At 44.9% G+C, this 22,746-nt stretch overlaps 1 protein-coding gene across 5 annotated transcripts in view; it reads left to right on the top strand.

The window, feature by feature from the left end:
* Nucleotides 1-22,746, top strand: part of LOC143374834 (serine/threonine-protein phosphatase 4 regulatory subunit 1) — a 224,313-nt gene that overhangs the window by 72,948 nt on the left and 128,619 nt on the right. The window contains exon 1 of one of the 5 annotated variants that reach the window (XM_076823388.1): nt 5,770-6,728. The exons of 3 other annotated variants lie outside the window; for them this stretch is intronic. The gene's annotated coding sequence lies outside the window, so the exon portion shown is untranslated. Of the gene's footprint in view, nt 1-5,769; nt 6,729-8,681; nt 9,419-22,746 lie in introns of those variants that run through there. One more of the 5 variants, XM_076823380.1, reaches the window with a different exon arrangement.

Here is a 22,746-nt window from a genome sequence, read left to right as displayed (position 1 = left end):
CGAATTTGCACAAAGCTTGTATAAATGGAAAGAAACAGGTATTAAATATAATTGATATATTTATTTTTTTAATACAAAATTTGTGCAAAGCGAGACATTAGTTTTTTATTTTGAAATAGTTTTTTTAGTCCGTTTCTTTTTTTGTGGGAAAATTTGTAGCTGTAGAAAACTTTCTTTCGATTTGAGGGGGTGTTGACTTGATCCTATGTATGATATCCAAAAGTTATGGTGAATTGGGTGTTCTTTCCAGTGGACTGAAAAATATGAAATTCCTTTGTTAAAGTCCGGAATTTATCGTGTTCTTGGTTGATACTAATTTATTGGAGGCTCTCTGCGATTGCTATCTCTAATTGTTTTCTTAATGGTAATTCTTCATTTTGAGGACCTGTAAATTTTTCGGTATTTTCAGTAGAATCGTGGTCACTGTTATATTTTCCGAAAAGTCTAGCTACTTAAAAATTGTTCTGCCGTTATATGCATATCTGTCGTGGATATTAAATGACAAACGCGTCTTTTGAATCTTTTTGAAAGAGGTTCTAAGTTACCTATGCAAAAATTCTATAAGGGATAGAATAGTTTTGTTTGTTCTTTTCTATTACAAAAAATAACAAAAAATAAAAATTTATTATTTTTAAAGCCGTTGAAAGGGCGAAAAACATACAGAAAAAGTGATTTCAATATTCAAGTGTCGTTATTTTAAAAAAAATGTTTTTTGTAATTTTTTCTGGTTTCCCCCTAGCCAGAAGTATATGCTTCAAAATAAAAAAACTTTCAGTCGAATCGGATAATAACTTCTGGGGCTACCGTTCCCACCGATTTTGAGAACACTGTTTCGAGAAAATCGCGTTTAAAGTTTTACGCGAGCGGCCAGTGGCCGGTTGTTCCCCAAGCATTTTCCGCTACTCAAATGCCTATAACTTCGGGAATTTTACGAATTACAACAAATCCTTTCAAACACGTATTCCTAAAAGGTTGAAATTCGAAAAATGAAATAAAAAAAATCCTCTTTCAGACCGAAACCTCCCCTTAAGAAACGCAAAATATACCTATATCCACCACTTAGATCGACCTCCTTTTTGATTCTCGAATCTGTTCACCCTAAGCCAGCGAAACCCCGCCCGCCGCATTACATCACTGCAAAAAAGAACCTCCGTAATACTTTGCGCGACAGCAACGACACCGCGGAAGGCAAATATTTGCGCTTGTAGTTGGCTGGAGCCGCAGAAACGAGACGACGGAAGCACCGAGTCGCTTCTCTGCCGAGAGGGCTGTGCAGTCCGGGACGTTCCCGTGCCCGATAGGGAGAGCAACCTGTGCGATCGCGTGGAAAACGATCGTGACGACGTCCCGAAGCGTCACGAGCGCGCGCACGTGCCGCGTGGAAATTTTTCCCTGGCATTCGTTGCACCTGGCTCGCTTCCCCCCGCAACTGCTGCCGAGGCCTCGAGAGATACGCGGCCCCCGACAGTCGCCACGGTGACGCGTGACGTTCGCGGGGACACGCGAGGAAGCTGCAGGCGCAAACGTCACCGCGCGTCTCGCGCGACCGGTGCGCGCAGAAACGGAGAACAAACGGGGCGAAGAAACAAGCCGGGCGAAAGCGCGCGACGCTGGCGATACGCGGAGCTTTTCCTCTCGTAACGGCGAGACGTCAGCGGTTATCGGCGCGCGTCATCGTCGGCCGATGATCGCGAGACGGGGCGTGCACGGGCGGCCCAGATAGATCAATATGTCGGTGGAAATTTGTTGGACGGGCAGAGGAGAGGAGGGCGGGCGTCTCTCGTCGATCGATTCAAAGGTCTCGGCGAGACGGAACGTCGACGTTTCGCTAATGAAATCGATCGTGGTGAATGAAACGCTGCATCGTCCCGCGACGTCAACCGCCCACGTGACTGCTGCGTGCGTGTGCGGGCCCTCTGCGCTTGTGTGGGCCGCCCGAGGTCGTTCCTCGGCTGTGTCTCGATCGAGCGACGACACAACAAAACGTTCGGCGACTTTTCGACTTCGCGTCAGTCAGCCAATGATCGTCCGCGGTGTTGGTGTTTCCGCGTGCCGCGACCGCGCGCAGTGACGGTCGAAGAACCGGTTTGCGAATCTCCGGAGGATAGCGCGGCGCAGAAATGATCGAGTAGCGATCCAGATTTAAACGGATCGGAACGAAAACGTGGAAACGGTGTCGTTCAAGCCCCCGCGGTCTCTGGAATTCGTCCCGCGGACGTTGCCGCGTCTCGACGAGCCTCGGCCGCGCGAACGAAGAAGAAAGAAAGGTTGCGGCGAGTCGCGTGTTCTCACGGGCCGCCAGAGGCCACGAACATAGCTAATTGGCTGGCAGCGTGTTGGTGCGGCTCATTCTAGAAAACGGAGCGTACGAGCGATACGTGTGCTGGCCGTTTGCGAGCGGTGACGAGCCATCGCATACCAACGCACACGCGGACCGTGTCATACGCTCGCCATCTCTCTGCGAGTCCCCTCGCTGTGACGCTCGAATTATAAGGAATGTCGACGAACAGTGCTATTTATGCCGACTCTGTTCCGTAACAATCAGGGACGTACGCAGAGTAGGCGATCGCTTCTCCGCGATCACGCCTCTCGCCCTTCCATATGGATCACGCGACCCTTAGGGTAATTCTGGGAGAGTTGCCGCGCGTTACGCAATATTATTGCCGGCGCTAAATTTTGCTATGAATGTGTGTTCCGTGGATACGTATTATTCGTTGAACGTCTTGTGGATCTACTAGCATTAAGGGGGCATGCTCGGGCAGGAGGCTGAAAGAAAGGGTGGTCTTTGGAAATTTTTTACTCAAAAGCTGTAACACATTTCTCAAAAAATCTTTTTTTCTTTTAAGGGTTGCATCTAGTACTGTGCATCGTAATTTTTTTAGTTAAAAATATTTAGCAATTACTTAGTTATTGTCCATCACACGAAGGTTCTTTAAAAATAAAGGCTCCTGCGGTGACCACTGCTGCTCGAAAGTCGATCGTCTGAAATAAAAAAATTCAAAAGAATTTACTTATTGTATTATATTGTCTAGTATTTGAACGAAGGATTTTTTTATCCGATGCTTAGTTTTCTTTTAATTTTCTAAAAATTGAAACTTTTGCTTTAAACATCAGCCATTTTTTCCCGAATCAATATTTCGAGAAATCCTTCGTTCAAGTACTAGATAATATAATACAATAAGTAAATTCTTTTGAATTTTTTATAACATCGAGGTATCGTCGTAACGTTCAATGCCGAAGTGCTTGCAACGGAAGCGAGGGCCATGCGTAACCACGTTAACAGTAGCAGTGCTATAAAAACAGCTACAATATTTCCGCATAGCTCGGAATTCTTTGTATGTTCGCGTTCCACCGCGCGGCGCGCCTCACGGTTGGTAGTCCAGTGAAATTAGGATCTGTCTTCGGAATAAATCCCAGCAAGCTAAATTTTGGTGTGGACCTTTATTTGGTCGTTTTAAGCAATATGTTTTTATATCTAAAAATTTTACAGAGGGTTGCAAAAAAACTGTTTTTCGCGAATATCTCGTTATCTAGCAGTTTTGCGATAAAAATAGTTATTATACAATTTATAGCCTAGGAAATTCTCTACAAAAAAGGTCCTATGAGTTTTTTTCGTAGGAGTAATGGAAATGTCAGTACTCTACCTCCGAGGTGGTGTGGAAATGAGTTTATTATTTTTCACAAGCGAAGATCCACCCCCTCGAAAATTCAAAATTTGTTAAAACTTTGGGGACATGTAGAGGTTAATATAGGTATGTATTACGTAAATTTGTTGTTTGCTGCCCAAATTCACTCTAAGGTGGTGAAACTGACCCCTGAAAATCCATTTTTTTTCTCAATTTTGTGTTATAACTCGCGAACCGTAAGAATCGTAAGATCTATAACTTACCAAATGATAGTCCTAATTAAAAGAAGTAACTTTTTCCTGAACACTTTTTTCCGATCTCCTACAGTTCGCGAGTAATAATACAAAATAAAAAAAATTGTCAGGGGTAATTGCACCCTCTTGGAGTGAATTTGGGCAGCGAACGAAATTGCGTTCTACTCAGGAGAACTTTCCCTACATATTCACAGAGTTTCATAATTTTTTGAACATCAGAGTTAGGGATCTTCCCTTGTCAAATGTATGGGGGTTGAAACTTAGTAACCCGACATACATGAAAATGGTTACTCCTACGAAAAAAACTCATAGGACCTTTTTTGTACAGAATTTCCTAGACTATAAATTGTATAATAACTATCTTTGTCGCAAAACTGCTAGATAACGAGATATTCGCGAAAAACAGTTGCTTTCTCAACCCTCTGTAAAACTTTTAGCACCGGTCGGATGGATGGGGACTTTTGACATATTGTTTAAAACCATCAAATAAAGGCCCGTACCAAAATTTAGCTTGGTGGGAATTATTCCGCAGATTGGGCAGATTTCCGTCTAATTTCACTGGCCTACGGAGCCAGCCCTTCCGCGAGAGACAATTCGGTGGCTCGCGTCGGGACATAGCGGCGTTTCTGACGTCAATGTGACACATTTCTTTTTGATTGGCTAGCCATGTACGCGGTGACATCCATATGGTCGAATGACACAGCGGAATCTTTGAAGCGTACATAGTGGCCGATCGCTCGATACAACACCGTGGGTCTGTCTGAACTTTCCCATTAGCCGTAACGTATCCTCCGGTCCCGAACTACCGAATTTCAGCGCGGCCTACTACGCCTCTTTGACGAGTTTTCGGCCGTCCGTGGAGAAACTTTCACCGAGCCGCGGTGCTTGCGGACGCGCGCAATCGGGAATCTCACCCTCCGCGACGGTCCTCGAAGCGTATTGAAATCAGTCGCGATAGCGCGAGCGACACGCGCATATCCGAAGGCAGCATGAATTTTTCAAACGGCCACCGAGAACGAGGTACACGCTCGTCTCACGTGACAGGCCCATATCGCCGTAGAATCCGAGCGACCTGTGCCACATAATTTTACCGTGCAGACGGCGCAGGGGCCAATGTTGTGTCACGTTACGCTACTCTCACTCCACCCTTGTGCTCGTACGCACGGACCGGAGCTGCTACGTGCGTACCGCGGCATCTATCGCAAGCGTGCGCACACGCGTGCAGGCAGGCACACACACCGACAGGCGAGAACAGCGCCACCCCGAATACCGGATGTGACGACACTCGCGCACTTGGCCCGACGCACTCTTGAGATGTCTCCCCCTCCTCTCCGGCCGCGACCGTCTCGCTCTTTCTCTTCCTCTTCCTCTTCCTCTCTCCCCAGGTTTCTTCCTCCCCTGCTCCTCTCCGTTCCCCTCCCCGCGTCCGCCCCTCTTACGTCGCCCCCTCCCCGCTCCGTAGCGGCGCGTACGCTGCTCGGTACGCGAGAGTCCCCGCTCCCCGCGCGGCCCCGCCGCGCCCACTGCCTCCCCTCCTTAACAGGGCGCTATTTACCCTCGCAGTTGTCGCGACGGCCGCCGGCGGCGCTAGCCGCGCTCTCTTGCGTCGCATCTCGTTCGGTGTGTTCCCCGACGTGCACGGCGTCCGACTCGCGCCACCGGGCACAGTCCCACGCGGATCTTCGCGCGCGTCTGCCGCCCAGTGTCATCGCGAATCGCCTCTCTTTGTCCGCTCGTTTCGCGATGCCTGTTCTCCGTCGTCGAGCAAACCAGCAGTCATCACGACACCGCCACGCTCTCGATCTCGCGGGCGCGCGCGCGCGTAAGCGAGCGAGCTGGCTGGCGCGCGTGCTCGCGCACTCCGCTGATCGTGTGTGCGAGAGAGTGCGTGTGTGTGTGTAGTACGCGCGCGGTCACTGTACGACGGGATGCCACCGCGCCGCGTGTGTCCCACCGACAACGAGCCGCCACGAGAGAGGGAAACGGCCGAGGGGAAGCCGACAGACGAAGAGAGAAAACAACACGGGTCTCGCGGCCATTTTAACTGCGCCGTACGCTAACCCAGGCCACCCAGTGTGTAGTACGAGAGGCCAGAGTGCCGCCGTCGTCGTCGTCGTCGTCGTCGCTCTTTCTCCTTAGGCTTAAACTGCGTCTCTGGTGTGCGCGCTTCGCTTCTGCGCACGCGACTCTCGGCTACATGTTTCTCCTCCTCGCACACATGTGCACCGGCCGCACCGCCGTCGCGCCTTTCCCGCATATAGCCCGCGGTTTGTCGTTCGCACGGCGGGCCATCTTTCGGCCACGATTCCTCGACCAGTCGCCGGGAACTTGACAGCAGCGGGACGAAGAGGAGGGGGGACAGGGATCCCGTCGATAGTGCCGCGACACCGGGGAGAAACGGTTACGCACGTTCGATGATCCTCGAGACGAAGGAAGCGAGAAAAGGAACCGCGCGCCACGCAGCGCGTGCACGAAGAAAGGAATGACGCGCGGTCGAGGCGCACGAGAAACGCGAGCTGGGGGAATCCCTCGTGGGAGCAGACGTCGAGAACAACAAAGAAAAGGAGACGGTCGGCGGCAGAGTTCGTTCGGCCGGTAACAACGGAGTTGACAGCGGACAGGGTTACCCTACGATAACCCATAGAGTCGGGACGCCATGGAGTAGTAATTGGCAGTGTGTGATCGGTTGAAAAAGGAATACGACGAGCCAATAGTCACCGTAAGCGGATCGATCGAGTCGAGCGGACGATGTTAAGGCGGAAAGAAACAGGCGCGAGTGGCGGCTGGGGATCCACGGAGAATTCAAGTCAGGACGCAACCAGTGGGAGCAGTGGACACGACCGAAAACGTAAGTCACACGTATTGGGAAAGAGGTTAAAGACGCGGCTGGGCGGGGAACAAGGAAAGTTCGACGTCCGAGGGGGACAGTAGCGGGAAACGAAGTAAGAGAGAGAGAGAAGGAGAAGTTATATCGTGCTCGCGACGTAGGTACGAATGAAGTATCGCCGCGTGACTCGGAATCTGCGCAGTAAATCGCGTTCACGTGAACGCGCCGCCCGTCACGAGGAAAGCTTTCGAGTAGCACGACCGTCGCGGCGTCGTCTGTCCCGTGTCTCGCTTTGTCCCTCAAATCGCGTCGCGATTGCTCGCTACCGCGAGGAGGCCCCTGGCCACTCTTAATACCCTCGTACGTCTCTCGGCGCTCGTCCATCGGTCGTGTCCCGAAGCCCCGTCTGCGAAAGACGTGGGCGACGTGGTGGCTTACGTAATGCCCCGGCGATAAGACGGATAACGGCGTCGTGTCGCGGCTTCGAGCGACGAGCCACCGAAGCGGCGCCTCTATTTTCGAACGCGCAGTCACTCGTCGCCGTTCCACGCTCGCCGTCCTACTGACACGACTAGAGATGGAGGGAAAAATCGCCAACAGTGATTTATCACAGTGATCGCGGAATCGCGATCGCGGTCGTGAATGAAGTTAAATCTCGACCGTGATCGTGACTTTTTTTAACTCGAGTGCATTCTTTACTGTCATCGTAATTCCTGATCTCGATTGAATTATTTTTTATAAAATACTTAAATGTAACTTGCGTTACAGTCAAAGCGTGCTAATTCAGAGAATATATACTTAGTATACACATTCATAAATAGTGAATGTGTGCACGCACTGATTTGATTGGATAAAGTATTCACACGTACATTATACTTTTTAACTAAAGCGAGGAAATATTCGTTAATTTAAATAGTTACAGAAGGATTACAGTGGTTCAAAATATACAACTGAGATTCTATAAGCACAGTGTGGACTCGCAGAATGTTTCAAGAGAAATTAGAAACTGGGGTTATGTGGCGCCTGCAAAGAGCAGTTATGCTTTCCACCAATCGGATCACGAAAATCACGGATCACTGTTCTGCCTGCACCAATCAGAAGCGATCACGAAAATCACGGCTCACTGTGAAAAGTCACCGTGATTGGGAATGAAGGTGATTCACAAACCACGGTTCTAGCTGACTCTAGACACGACCGGGAGATTTTTCTAGACCGGCAGAAATGCGACTAGAAGACAGTCGATACGGCTACAAGTTCCCGTCGAGTGTCGCACCTACATAACGTATAATATGCCCATCAGTCGTAGGGTAAACGCACCAATAAATGAACAGTTAAGGCTAATGAATGAACACTATTATAAAATTATGTTTGCAGCGCGATTGACTCCACGTGCTGCAAAAATTATTTGGACACGAAGCAAGAAATTACAAGAAGTCTCTGATTAATTAGTTGCTTCTTTTAATAACTTATTTTACTCATTTTAATAAAAAAATGTCCATTCACTGGTACGTGTTCATTTACTGGTACATCCACCCTATTCGCTAGATGCGCGCATTGGATCGTAGCGTCGAAGAGATTAGAGACCGATCGACTGTATTTACTCGCCGGACATTACACGTTCCCTTCTCGATAACGCCGAAGGGATTTCTCTGCTCGAGGACACGTACCAACAGTTTTCCCAATGCGTGCGACAGCAACGCATTCCTCGCGGCACCGCCTACGGTTCCGTCTGCTGGAATCGTCGACCAATCGATCGTCGACGTTCGCCAAGGTGAAGCGTCCGAGCAGCGAGAGTTGTTCCCCCTTCCAGCCAGTGACCCCTGGCCAGCCAAGGACGCTGTGATCCAGGATGGCAAGGTCGGCTGGCTCCGCGGCGAAACGGAGCTTTTCTTGGTAAATGTAACTCGAAATCTGGCCGCGATACCTGGAACCACTCGAGGGCCGAATCGGAAACGGCCCCTGCCGCGCGGGATATTGCCTGGCGGTAAACGGCCCACGTGGTACTTGACATCTTGAATCTCAGACATGCACGGCGGGGCGATAACGCTCGGAGAAACGGCCGCATGACTCATCGGCCGACTATGCGAAACTGAATCAGCCCGCGCGATATGAAAATCGCGCAACGTTTTGCAATTCACACACGGCCCTCCTGTCTGCGCCCGGCGCTCGGAGCCGCCTCGAGGCCGGTCCGCAGCACCTCGGAAACCGTTTACCCGCACCGTATCGTTTTTTATCTGAATTGGAGATGCCGCGTCAAAGGAGCGGCGGTGTGTGGTCCGCTCCGGCCATAGATCCGGCCCCGTCGAAAATTCCTCTTCGCTGGGTGACACCGACGATCGTCAAAAAACGTACGCTTCGCGAAGATCGAGAAGAGTGGGGCCTCGCACTCGTGGTGGGGGCGTCGCACTTCGCATGGTGGACGAGCAAGATGGCGGCCCCGGGTTACGAACACGTGAGAACCCCGTTCAAGCCACATGACCGCGGAAAATGCTCGCGCTGGCACGTGGAACTCGGCGAGAAAATATCCTCCAGACTCGACCTGCCCTCCTCTCGTCGTCCCTTATTTTTTTTTTATTTCGTCGCAGTCGACCTCTAACGTCTCGCGTTTCTCCAATGAAGAGACGCAACGTGCGCGTTTTCGTTCGCCTCCACTCGTGGCACAACGGCTCCGGGCAATCGGCGACGAACTCATGGAATTAGCAACGTGTAAGGTAAGAAACAGATCAGAGAGTTTCATTTTTGTAATTCGAACGATTCGGCGATCTACAGCGGGAGTTTTCTAAAGGTTTTGTGTTAAGTATAAGGAGTTAAATTTCTCATCTTAAATGCTTGAGATCGCGCAGTGTCTAATTTGGGTTGCGATTACGGAGGGCCGTCCTTAAATTATGTAAGGGTAATTTTAGCGAATTCTTACTAGGGCTGGGAGTACTTGTTGAATTTTTCGGTATTCGAATATTCGAATACTTCAGTCGCTCAATTATTTGGCGATTGTAATTCGAATATCCAAGGATTCGAATGCTATTCGAATATCCAAGTATTCGAATACTATTCGAATATCCAAGTATTCGTATATCCAAGTATTCGAATATCCAAGTATTCGTATATCCAAGTATTCGAATATCCAAGTATTCGAATACTATTCGAATATTTAAGTATTCGAATACTATTCGAATATTTAAGTATTCGAATAGTAAGTAATCGAATACTATTCGAATATTTAAGTATTCGAATAGTAAGTAATCGAATACTATTCGAATATTTAAGTATTCGAATACTAAGTAATCGAATATTATTCGAATACTAAGTAATCGAATATTATTCGAATACTAAGTAATCGAATATTATTCGAATATTTAAGTATTCGAATAATAAGTAATCGAATATTATTCGAATACTAAGTAATCGAATATTATTCGAATATTTAAGTATTCGAATATTTAAGTATTCGAATACTTGGATATTCGAATATTTAAGTATTCGAATACTTGGATATTCGAATATTTAAGTATTCGAATACTAAGTAACCGAATACTATTCGAATACTATTCGAATATTTAAGTATTCGAAGACTGATGTATTCGAATAGTATGGTGTGAATTATAAATCAAGTTCTTTAGGTTCAATTGTCAGGGTGAAATCTTGTAAGCTAATTTTGACCCACTTCACACCATACTATTCGAATACTGATGTATTCAAATAACATTCGAATACTCAAATATTCGAAGTTTATTCGTAGCATTCGAATACTTGTAAAATATTCGAAAATTAAATTATTCGAAGAGTCCCAGCTCTAATTATTACTCCCTCCCTCCTCCAGTGTAAGCTTTCGTAAGATTTGATATTCCAACCCCCTCCTTACGTAATATTTTTTACATTTAATTTTTTCAGTTATTAAAATTCTTCGAAGATTTATGTAATTCGTTTAATTCCAATCTATATATTAAATATTCGCCTCTTTTCGGCCGCCCGACTAGGTATAACCCCTTAACCGAATGATCTAAATAAGAAATTTAGCTTGCCCAGGGCATACGATTCGTGTCACTGCTCAGCGTCACTCAGTGCAATAAAGGAGACACTATACACACGTAACCGTGCAAAGCAAGCGTTTTGTGAATGTTTGTGGAAGGGAAGAGAAGGCGTGTTGCTTTGATGACGCCGTTTAGTTTGTCCCCGCTCGGCCCTACGCATTCCCCACGCCATTCGTTCGCTTCATGAATCTCGATATCGCGCACCGTTCCGCGGAACCTCTCGGTAGGTCATCGTACCGGCGAAAACGTATTTAGTCATGCTCCGACAAATCGCTGTCGGAAGGAAAAGAGTAATATTAGTTAGCGAAGCAATAACGCGTTACCGAGTTCTATACGGAATTGCCAAGGAACTGGCACTCGTAATTACCGGTTTACTACTTCGCGGTTCCGTTCAAACTATTTGCATTTTCCTGTAATTAGAGGTCTCTTCGCGCCAGCGTGGCTCTCAGCGTCGACCCGACCGGTGGTGTCGAGGTCTGCGGAAGGACGCGTCCTGTGCGACCGAAGTTTCCCTCGCGAAAAAGGGCCGATTTGCATTCGTAACGCGCGCTCGTTTCCTCCAGTCCCCGTTGGTACCGCGGAACTGTGCTTCCCCGTTGCTCGCCGGCCATAAAACCCGAGCCGGTTCCTTCCCGTTTCCACCAATTCTTTCCTCGCCTTGCCTCGAACGATCGCGAACGAAATTCGGAGCGTTCGTTAAAGGGGGCTGCCCGTAATTCACGTTTCGAGCCGCGACCGGTCGGGGCTGCGACTAGACTGGCAGGAATACACAGAGGTCGGAGCGCAACTGGCTCGCCACTGATTTTCATTTCAATGCGACGAGGACTGCTTTCCTCCGGTGGCTCGAGGAGCTCGTCCGCGGGAAGCTAAGGACACCTGTCCGCGAACCTTCTAACGAGACGCGTGCACACACGGGGTGGGCACGTATTTCTGAACGCAGGGGTGCCGCGAGCCTCGCGGAACGGCCGCGTAGGAGATACGCCGTTCGCGGAAGCGTCGACAGTCGATGCGAAAATGGGTAACGACATTACGTGCTTAAGGGCGAATGCAGAAGGGGTGTGCCCGTGAGAACGATGGCTGTCGGAAGCTGTAATGGAGATTGATGGCCACGCCGCCGCGGAAAAGTCGATGTTGCGAAAGTAAATTAGCACGCCGACTAGATCGAGCCTAAAATATTGAAGTCGCTGATGAAATAGTTATCTTCTTCCTCCTGCGCGTCTTCGGTCTGATTCGCCCAGGTTCCACCAGCTGGCATCGAGTGCTTTTCACGAAACGGTACTAGCACTGATATCGATGACGCTTTTCGAGTTGTAGAGAAGAAATAGGAGCGTTTAACAATCGACGAGCCTTTTGAGATCCTCTTGAGTGGTTCTCGATAGAAATTCTTTGTTAAGGGGTTATATCTAGTCAGGCTGTTGAAAAGAGGCGAATGTTTGTGATTTTTTTTTGAAAAAGCGGAAGCGTATATTCTTACAGAAGTTTTTGCGCTTAAAAGAGCAACATTTAAATAATATTTGGTCATTTTTTCGTGGAGAAATATTTACGTTTATAATAAAGTAACAACACCGACGTCCAAGAAGCATTTTTAAAAATTTGCTTTTGCTGCGAGCACTGCCATTCGGAACCAGATTATCTGAAATCAAAAAATAAAAAAGATTTCGTTAGTATATTAATGTATCTTCCGATTGAGCTAGAGATTTTTCCGAAATATTAATTTAAAACAAAATGGCGGCTATTTAAAGTTGAAATCCTGATTTTTTTGCGCGATTTTTGCAAATAGCCGCCATTTTGTTTTAAATTAATATTTCGGAAAATTCTCTCGGTCAATCTGAGGATACATTAATATACTAACTAAATCTTTTTTGTTTTTTGATTTTAGATAATCTGGTTCCGAATGGCAGTGCTCACTGCAAAACCAAATTTTTAAAAATGCTTCTAAGATGCCGGTTGTTACTTTATTATAAACGTAAATATTTTTCGACGCAAAAATTACCAAATGTTCTTTAAATGTTGCTCTTTTAAGCGCAAAAAGTTTTGTAAAAATATACGGCTCCGCTTCTTCACAAAAATTTCACAAGTATTCGCCTCTTTTCGGCCGCCTGACTAGGTATAACCACTTAAAAGCATATCTGAAGGCTAAAGGGAAACACAGGAAATGTCACAAAACAGCTTTTTTGAAAAAATCAAGTTTTAATACTGTATTCCATGAGTAAAGAACCAAAGTTCAATGAATTTAACTGTACTGATTTAACTGTCGCTGATTTCGGGAATTTTCGCGATTCTCGACCTTATTCTGCGATCTTTAAACGTTTGTAGCTCGGAGCAACGTTAACCGATTTCGATGAAATTTGAGGCACGTATACAACCCACTGCAATCTACAAACTGTTTTTTTTTTGTTGAATTTTCATTACAAGCTCACAAAAAATGTTTAAAAATCGACCTTTACTATTTTTTTCGCTACTCCAACCAAACACATTTTTTTTCAAAACGACCAAATACGTCATTTAGCAAACTAATCCTTCTAGCTTCTCAAAAAATCTCAAGTCGTTTGGACCAATTCTAAAAAACTTATGCGATTTTAAAAAGTGTCCGAATATTAATGCGAGTCACTGTACGTCCGGGCTCGTTGCTCGCGGATCTTTTGCCCTATAGCGCGGCGTATATCTCGCGACTTGCTGCGTTGGCATTTACGTGACCTCTAATATACCACACCATCCACGAAATATCTTATACTCCGCAGAATCTCTGAAAATGGTCATTGAAATTGTCGGATGAACAGAGACACAGCGTAGATAACTTCACCATTCCTTGATCAATTCGCGTGCGCACTGTTAGAAGAGCCAGACTCATTTGGTCCCCGGCAGGGTTTCGCTTAAGTAACACTTGACATCGATAATGGCAAAGATTCCTATGCCCAGCGGTTGACCTATCGGTGCCGATAAACGGCGAACAAAGGCGGCAAACGAGCGAAAAGTGAGCGAGGTTCGGAACGCAGTCGGGTGGGCGAATCGCGTTTGGCCATTGCCATAATTGTACTTGGACGTTACTCCATTGTTTCGTGTGCCCGCGTAGGCAGCTCCTCCGCGTTTACGAGGGCTAGGGGTGGATTTTGTCGCGGAGCGCTCGCAATCGCGGGGTCAATTTATCGCGCCGCGAGCATTATCAAGTCGACAATTCAGCCGCGCTAAACAGAAATAGAAACGGCAGAGAACGATATCTGGCGAGCGGAATGCGTCGTCGCCTTTCCGCGGAGACCGTGCCGATGGCGGGACAATTATCTCCTCCCAATCGAAAATTGCATTTCGAATCCGTGACCAACAACCGCCTACCACATATTGTGGGTAATGCATGTACGCCTCTGTGGCTCGCGTGCCTCCGATCTTAATGAGCCTCCTTTGCCTTCCTTCGCGAAGGAATACGCGTGCACGCGTCCCGCTCCATCCGCGTGTAGGCGCCGGAGATCTTTCATCGGCTCGTTACCGTTCATAATTTGTCAGGAACGCTGATACAAACGACCGATCATCCTACTAGATTAAACCTCCGAATACGATTCTTACCAGATACAGGTATCTCAATGGCATATCAAACGCTTCTCTACCTAAGTAACTCTCGAGGACCTTGCGGCAACAGGGGTGCAGCTACATTCCGTACCGTTTTTTAGTTGACGTGTAACACAGGGTAGACCCGGGTCGAATCGGATCACTTTGTCTTTGACGGTAAAAAAATTATAGTCAAACATTAAGAAAATATTTTTTTTTATTGTATATTCGTGACCAGTACACCTTTTGCTTTAAGATTAGTAATAGAAAATAAAATAAAATCGCACTTAAAAACATTATTTTTTATTATATATTCGTGACCAGTAGGTACACCATTGGCTTTAAGATTAATAATAGAAAGTAAAATCTAACTTAAAAATGTTTCTTCTGCAAACAGAAGAGCAAAAAGTCAGAAATATCAGATTCGTCCTGAAACTTAGGGCGAATCGGATAAGCCATGAAATTCTGGGGAAAAAACTGAAATTTTCATAACAATAGCTTTAGAGTCAACTTAAACAAATCTAATTTAATGACAGTGAAGTCAAGTGGCACTACTCAGCACACAGATCGGAAGGATATTGCCGTTTTTTGCCGCCTTTATCAGCACAATTCTCGTGGCATCATTCTTCTCAGATAATCTTCTGAAGGTGAACGAATTAATTTTTCACCAGAGTAAATGCAATGTCATCTTCTTAAGACCATTAATTTATTTTTTTTTTTGGTCATTTCTCTAAATTTAATTTTTATCACAGATTCCTTTATTTTCTTTTTGACACCATGATCCCTGATTGCTCTTTATTATGTACGTACTAACCATCTGTATATAAACAATTATCATATTTATAATGATAAAAGTACACAAATGAAAATAAAGAGTGATCCGATTCACCCCAAATAACGTGATCCGATTAGCTCTATATATATTTAAAAGGGTGTAGATTACATGAACGTATTATGATATAATAGTCTAAAATACATGAAACACTAAACTTGGACACCGTGCAAACTGATAACAATAAACACATTGGAATTTTCAAGCTTACTTTTTATTTTAAATACGAAATTGCAGATTACGTTGGTTAGATTCGGATCAAAATTGTAACGTTCGCACGCGTCCATGTGACTGAAAACGTATGCCAGCTCTAAACAATGACTTAAAACAATTAACGGGCTTTTGCGGTAGGTGCGGGGGAGAGAGACGAGGTAGTATGAACGATCGGAATGCACATTTCTATCGCGATGCAAGAAATATGGACTAAATTCATATTTTCATCCGATTCGACCCTGTCTACCCTATGTAAAAAAAATATTCATCGTTTGGTGTGCGTTTCATGCAGATTCGATAACAAGTGAGCGATTTATTGCAAATAAATAAAAATAGCAATATTAAGATTAAATAAATATAGAAATATTAATATTAAACGAAAATAGAAATATTAATATTAAACGAAAATAGAAATGTTAATATTAAGTAAAAATAGAAATATTAATATTAAACGAAAATAGAAATATTAATATTAAGTAAAAATAGAAATATTAAGATTAAATAAATATAGAAATATTAATATTAAACGAAAATAGAAATATTAATATTAAGTAAAAATAGAAATGTTAATATTAAATAAATATAGAAATATTAATAGGTATTAAATACAAATAGAAATATTAATTTTAAATGAAAATAGAAATATTAATATTAAATAAAAATAGAAATGTTAATATTAAATAAAAATAGAAATATTAATATGTATTAAATACAAATAGAGATATTAATAGGTATTAAATACAAATAGAAATATTAATAGGTATTAAATACAAATAGAAATATTAATTTTAAATGAAAATAGAAATATAAATATTAAATAAAAATACAAATATTAATATTAAACGAAAGTAGAAATATTAATATTAAATAAAAATAGAAATATTAATATTTTTATTATCGGATATGTTTCTCTAAAAATAGAAACAAAAACTTACCAACTCAATAATTACTACTTACGTATTATATGAAAATATATATATTTCAATTACTGTTCTCTTTTTAATCTCAACACAAAGTAATAATTTTACAAAACAATTTTTTTCCAATTTACTTGAAGTTGGTAAAGATAAAGCTGCACGGTCCTCAAATTCTTCTCCACAGTTAATCTGTAAACCCAAGATTCCCCCGCCCCGTATCGTGAAACCGCAAAACAAAGGGCACCTATTCGATCGCCTTTAATCCCTCAAACAATTCCGTTCAGGTCGCCTTCCGTGCGCCCCAAAGTTGCTTGTTTATCATTTGCCTGCGCGACGTCACAGCAGAAAGGTAAATAACCGCCCGTCGCCGTTACGTTCACTGGGGCGTCTTTGTCGCCGGAGAGACACCAAAGTTCGAAGGAAACCCAACGAGGGTGCAGGTGGCTCGTATGTCAGGAAGATGAAGTCTCTCGTCTTGGAACAATGGGCCGTGACGTGCGCGCCAGGAAGCATACATGTCTTACTTCCGGTGGACTCGCCGTCTAATTGATTCCCAACCCCCTTGTTCGGTTAACGTCGCCTATCGGGCCCGGCGGCTGCCGGTGTCTTTGCCCCGTGGCGCTCCTCGACGTCGGGCGCCGCCCGGCTCGGCCCGCGTCGACGGAACGATTCACGAAAAGTCGTAAAACGCCGCCGGTGTACCTGCGAGGGAGCCGGGGAGGCGGCGAAATTTTAATGCAGACATAACCGAGCCTTTCCCTTCACGACCGATCCGAGATACGCCGGCGTGTTTCTCGCCGGTGACGACGTTCCTTTGAACTTAGACCGCCGTGAAATATTCACCTTCCGTGTAGCGACGTGTCGTAAATTTCGCGTGCGCTAGCCGCAAAAATTGGCCGGCACACACGGGCGTCCTTGCACGAAGTCCTTGTGTCAGCTCCGTTCTAAAAGCGACTCGGCGCGGCGCGGCGCGAGAGCCCGTCCAGAAAGGAGCGCCGATGAGGAAAGGTCACCGTTTCGTTATTACGGCAAATTAATCTTCGAAACGGCGCGTCGCGTTCGACGATTTCGCCATTCTCATTTCGCCACCGAATATACACCGCACCTTGGCGACGCCGGGCGGCTTTTATCGGGGCAGATTTACCTCTGTCGCGTATCTATGGCAGATTACCGAGCCGCCGCTCGATCCCCGGTCCGTTCTCGCTCGGATTCGTGGAACTTATGTTAAACGAGAGGCTCGCTCGGCAGCCGTGTCGCCGCCGATGGATACCGCCAGCCAGCTACTACGTGGCCATTAATTTCTCGGAATGCTTATCTGAAATTCGGCCGACAAGCAGTCACGGGCAGGTTGAGCGGCCGATCGAAAGGCCGGCTCTGCCGCGATCACGGCCAGCTGGACGAGGGGGTGCACGGAGGGTTTGTTTTGGTGCGTGACTATCGGGGAGGGTGCGTGGCCCGCTCCCGCAGCCCGTGCCAGGCACGCAACTGCACGCACCTCTGTGTTGCACGCGGCCCGGCACACACAGGCGCGTGGATGCAAAACGCGCTGCGTGCACGCAGCTCGGCCGCCTCCATGGCTGGACGAAAGATAGAGTACCGATAGCGGTGATTCGCCATGGCCAGCCGTGATTTAGGGGTCGCTATGGCGCCGCGATTCAGAAACAAGGGTTCGTTGAACCCGCTCGCTACCCTCGTGCGCTCGATCGTTACGCCAGAAGCTCGGTCAGCCTGATTATCAAAATCTTCTGTTAACAAGAGCGGGAGGTTGGTGGTTCGATTTTCTTCTGACGCTTTCGCTGGTAAAATAAAATCGCTCATCTAGCATTCTACTTTCATTGATAGAGCAAGTAGGTTAACCTTTATTTATTTATTTATTTATGCGATTTTTTCATTGAAATTGTCAATTTTATTTAGGGTAAATTCGGGAGACGCGGTCCGGCCGGAGAGTTGGTTGAGTTGCTTTATTTCAGAGTCTGTACGTAAAGACGCGTTAAAATGCAGACCAATTACTTATTTGGAAGAGAAACAGTTGAATGAATAGCATCACTTCGCTTCTTCCTTCTGTATTTTATCTGGATTTATAGGCTATGAAAGGTAAATTGAGGGTACATTTAACTTCTTTTGTCAAACAGCGGTGTATAAAATCGTATTTAAAATATACTTCAAAGTTTATTTTCGTGTAATGTTTGGGATAATGAGGTAGTAGAGATATCGAGGGACAATGCAGCCAAAGTATTTGGCCATATTAACTCTTCCTCTCAAAACTAACGAGAATACCATCTCTCCCTGCAGAAGGGAGAGATGGTCGAGTTATGATTTTTTCATTATTTTTTTTTATCATTGTTTTATTATTATTGTTATTGTTTATTTATTTTATTCATTCACTTTTGTATTCATTTGCCTTGCTAATTGCCGGTAGGTAGTTCACTTTTTCTTTGATGTGTTCTTTACTTGTTTAGCATGAACAAATTAAATATCAATGATTCTGTAGCTGTATTCACTCATAAATAATTTTGCTTTCTTCTTTTTTTTTACTAAAATGAAGATTTATTAAGTAGAAGGTACAAATAAGTAAATATACATCATTTTTTAAATTTATTCCTGCTTTCTGCGTCTCTTACACGTTGGGCACGTGAATAATACGTCGGAAGCCCCACATTTTTCGTGTGCCCACTGAAAGCACCGAATACATTGGGTATACTTTTCATTGTCATTATTTTTATAATTTCCATCGCAAAATAAGTATTCCGCATCATCGTCGTCATCGTCATTATCATCTTGATCGTTGAATTGTTGAATCTGTGGACCTTTAAGATGAATTTTACTTAAATATATTTATGCATAACAACGAAACAACTGTTGAAATTGCATTTAAATTTATTTTTCTTGAAATTTCTATAAAAATAATTACTCATTCCTATCGTAATTTAAAAAAATATATATAAAATGCAAAACGTGTAGAAGCCCAGTAAATGACCGCATAATTTTAATAAGAATTATAGTAATTCATGTTTGCTTAATACGCGTAACTAAAAATATAGGATATTAAAAGTGCAACTACACTCCATTTATGAACATATAATAATGCTTAAATTTATAATTGACATTTCTTTGCCTAATAATAATAACATTCACTGGTACGCAGCCAATTACTGGTTGGTTTACCCTACGTACACACATGTTCCACCAAGAAATTAAGAATTATACTAAGACCAAAATAACTTTATTGGTAAGCTATTGTTGAATAATCAAGCACACATATTTAATGATAAATTATATCAAAATAATACTTTGTAACATACCTTCGCTACAATATTTAACTGTTTGATGCCCTTTTCGAAAACTTTTACACCCCACAAAAAATATAAACATTTGTCTTTCAATAATGGATGCCCGACTGATTCTCAATTCTCAGTATCATCGTCTATTGTGTCTAGCGATCTAACAAGGCAAGATCGCAAACCCGAAAATTAAAAAAATTCCTCGTCGTTACAACGCAATTTTTGTTTACTGCCCAAATTCACTCGAAGGGGGTGAAATTAGCCCCTGAAAATTCGTCTATTTTCCGATTTTGTATTATAACTCGGGAACTGTAAGAGATAGAGAAAAACTTTAAAGCCAAAACTTACTTCTTTTAATTAGATCTATCATTTGGTAAACAAATTATTTTACAGTTCACGAGTTAAAACACAAAATCGGAAAATAACCGGATTTGCAGGGATCAATTACACCCCCTTAGATTGAATTAGAGCAGCAAACAAAAATTCCCTTGCAATCAGGAGGAAATTCCTTACATATTCACAAAGTTTCAGATTTTTTTTTTGAATTTCTGGGTTCGCGATCTTCCCTCGTAAGTAGCATACACGATTGCCAGAAGACTTCGTTATTCCTTTATCGAAATTTTACGAAGTTCCATATTACGTGCCGTTCCATATTACCTGCCTTTACCCTATATACCACCAAACTGGCCAAATACAAAGTATCCAAATTCTTAGGTGGCCACTGCATTACCCAGTCCGGCTGTCTAAAGGTTAAAACCCCGCTTCTGTAGGTTGAAAAGCCACGGCGAACGATTTCGGTAGCGTCCCACTGTTGGCCACGAACCCGTTGTCAGAGCACCCGCTCCGTAACTCGCCCGCTCGAAAAATTCATGCGATAAACGCACCGCGAGGCGCGTAACGGACAGCGCGGCGGGTCGCCGTCAAGTGGCAGATTGTAAACATCCGGTACCCGATGCAAATCCGCCAGCAATGACGACTGTAGGCGAGCGACGCTGCCCCAGCGGTGGCGCGCCCGATTGCGTGCGCCTCTGCGTGTTCACGTTCCGCTGATCCTCCGATTCATACGGAATGCGTGGCCGGCGTATTTTCCCCGGGGAAAGCGCCGCGGTATCTGCGTATCTCGCGTGCGCGATCCTCGACGGCTTCTTTTGTGCGCGGGTTTATTTTAAGACCGCAGAAATTGTACGGGCTCACGTGGGTCTAGCGTCTTTGTTCCAGGGTGGGGGGTGGTGCATCGTGTCAGGACTTTGCGCGCGGCGAGTCTACGCGCCCGTTCGGCTAATTTTCATTATTAAATGGCCCCCCTCCGAGCGATCGCCTGTATGCAATATCGTTGCGCGATCGCCTGCGCCGCGGTATCGTCCGAGTAACCACGGAATGAATGATGGCGCCGTAAACTCCCTGAGAAACTGTACGGTTCTACGAAGTCTGGTCGAAAATAGGCAGCCAAGATTGTGAGCGCTCGCTTCCTGCTTGCCCCGTGTTTTCCATCGCTGGCGTCCCGTCGCCGATTTTCTTCGGCTCCCTTCGGCGGCCCTTTATCCCGCGCGATTTAATTTTAGCGCTCCCTCTCTTTTAACTCTCGTCGATCCCCTTCCACCGATTTTTAACACTGCAGACGTGGATGATTTTAAATTGTCAATTTTTAATTTTTAATACGAAAACGCAATGTAGGAGGGTGGATTCTGGTACAGTCGCATCCGAAAGTAAGCTGGCACTGTTTAAAATCGTATAACTATTTTAAAATTGGTCCAAACGATTTCAGTTTTTTTTTAGAAGCTAGCGGAATTAGTTTTTTAGGTGGCGTGTTTCGTCGTTTCGAAAAAAATTGCGACTGGTCGGAATAGCGATGAAAATAGTGAAGGTCGTTTTTTTTCAAAGTTTTTTCTGAGCCTGTAATGAAAATTCGAAGAACCCGTTTGTAGATCGAAGTAAGTTGTATACGTGCTGAAAATTTCATCTAAATCGGTTAACGTTGTTCTGAGCTACAACCCCTGGCAATAAGTTTGGAACCAAACGCAAAAATACGAAATTAACGAGAAACACCAATATTTTTTATATATAATATGCAACGGTATATATATATATATGAATCGCGTGGTAACGTTAAATTGGTCTATTTTAAATTAAAAGCACCAAAAATAATTAAGAATTTTGTTTAATATATAATACAAAATATGGAAGAAACAAAATGTGTCTGGGAATAAGTATGGAACGGACCGATGTTCTGGATTATGAATTTGCAAAGAAATTAATAATAATCGATTTAATATTTATATTACCTAAATTCTCAATTATTTTTTATGCTTTTACTTTAAAACAGACCAATTTAACATCACCACGCGTTTCATATATATACCGTTGCATATTATACATAAAAAATATTGGTGTTTCTCGTTAATTTCGTATTTTTGCGTTTGGTTCCAAACTTATTGCCAGGGGTTGTATATTAAACAAACAAACAGAGGATCAAAGCTGAATAAAGTCGTTTAACAACAAATGCTGCGAGTTATTCGTCCTCGGCGTTATTATCGTGAATATTTCGCCGCCCGTTTCCCTCATCTCGCCTCGTTCCTCGATCTGACGTCACATCCTTGAAAGAAGCTGCGCAAGAGAGCGATAAACTCTGTCTGGAGGCTGCTGCGTGTCCATGCGTTCGTACGGTCTGCGTATCAATGGCGGCTCTGGATCTTGCCGATCGTTTGTTCTGCCCGCGCCACGCCGCTTCCTGGCGTCGCTCGAGGTCATTCCCTCCTCCCACGCTCGAGAGACACTTGGAGAAACGATCTCGCTCCCCGCCGAGATATCGAGAGAGATTCGCCGGGAGCGGCGCGAGCGACCGGGCGAATGTTAATTTCGCGGGACCGCGACGCCCGAGATGCTCCTTAATCGATCGCGCTCGGTCAGAGAGACGCTTTCAGCGCATAATGAGATAGCAGCCGGCGCGGGCGCGCGGCATTGATTTTCAACCGGAAACTAACTTCCACGCTGGAAGCAACAAGTAATTACTTTAAAGAAATTGAATTACCCGCAGCTATACAGGCGGCCGCGCTTCGCTTAAGTACACTCGCGCTCATTGTAATCGAATCACCGAACATTTTCGTCTAATCAAGATTGTTTGCGCGCGGCCAACGTTCCCCGTGGGAATACTCGGCTTCTTTTTCCCTTTTCACCGGGCAACCCTTCGCGTCTCAGCGACCGAGGCTCCGCTCGTCGACCCTGTGCCTC

This window comes from Andrena cerasifolii, chromosome 1 (genome assembly GCF_050908995.1).
Source record: "Andrena cerasifolii isolate SP2316 chromosome 1, iyAndCera1_principal, whole genome shotgun sequence".
In the NCBI taxonomy this organism is placed as follows: domain Eukaryota; kingdom Metazoa; phylum Arthropoda; class Insecta; order Hymenoptera; family Andrenidae; genus Andrena; species Andrena cerasifolii.
The sequence above is the reverse complement of the archived record's forward strand: the minus strand, read 5'-3'. Positions and strand labels throughout refer to the sequence as shown.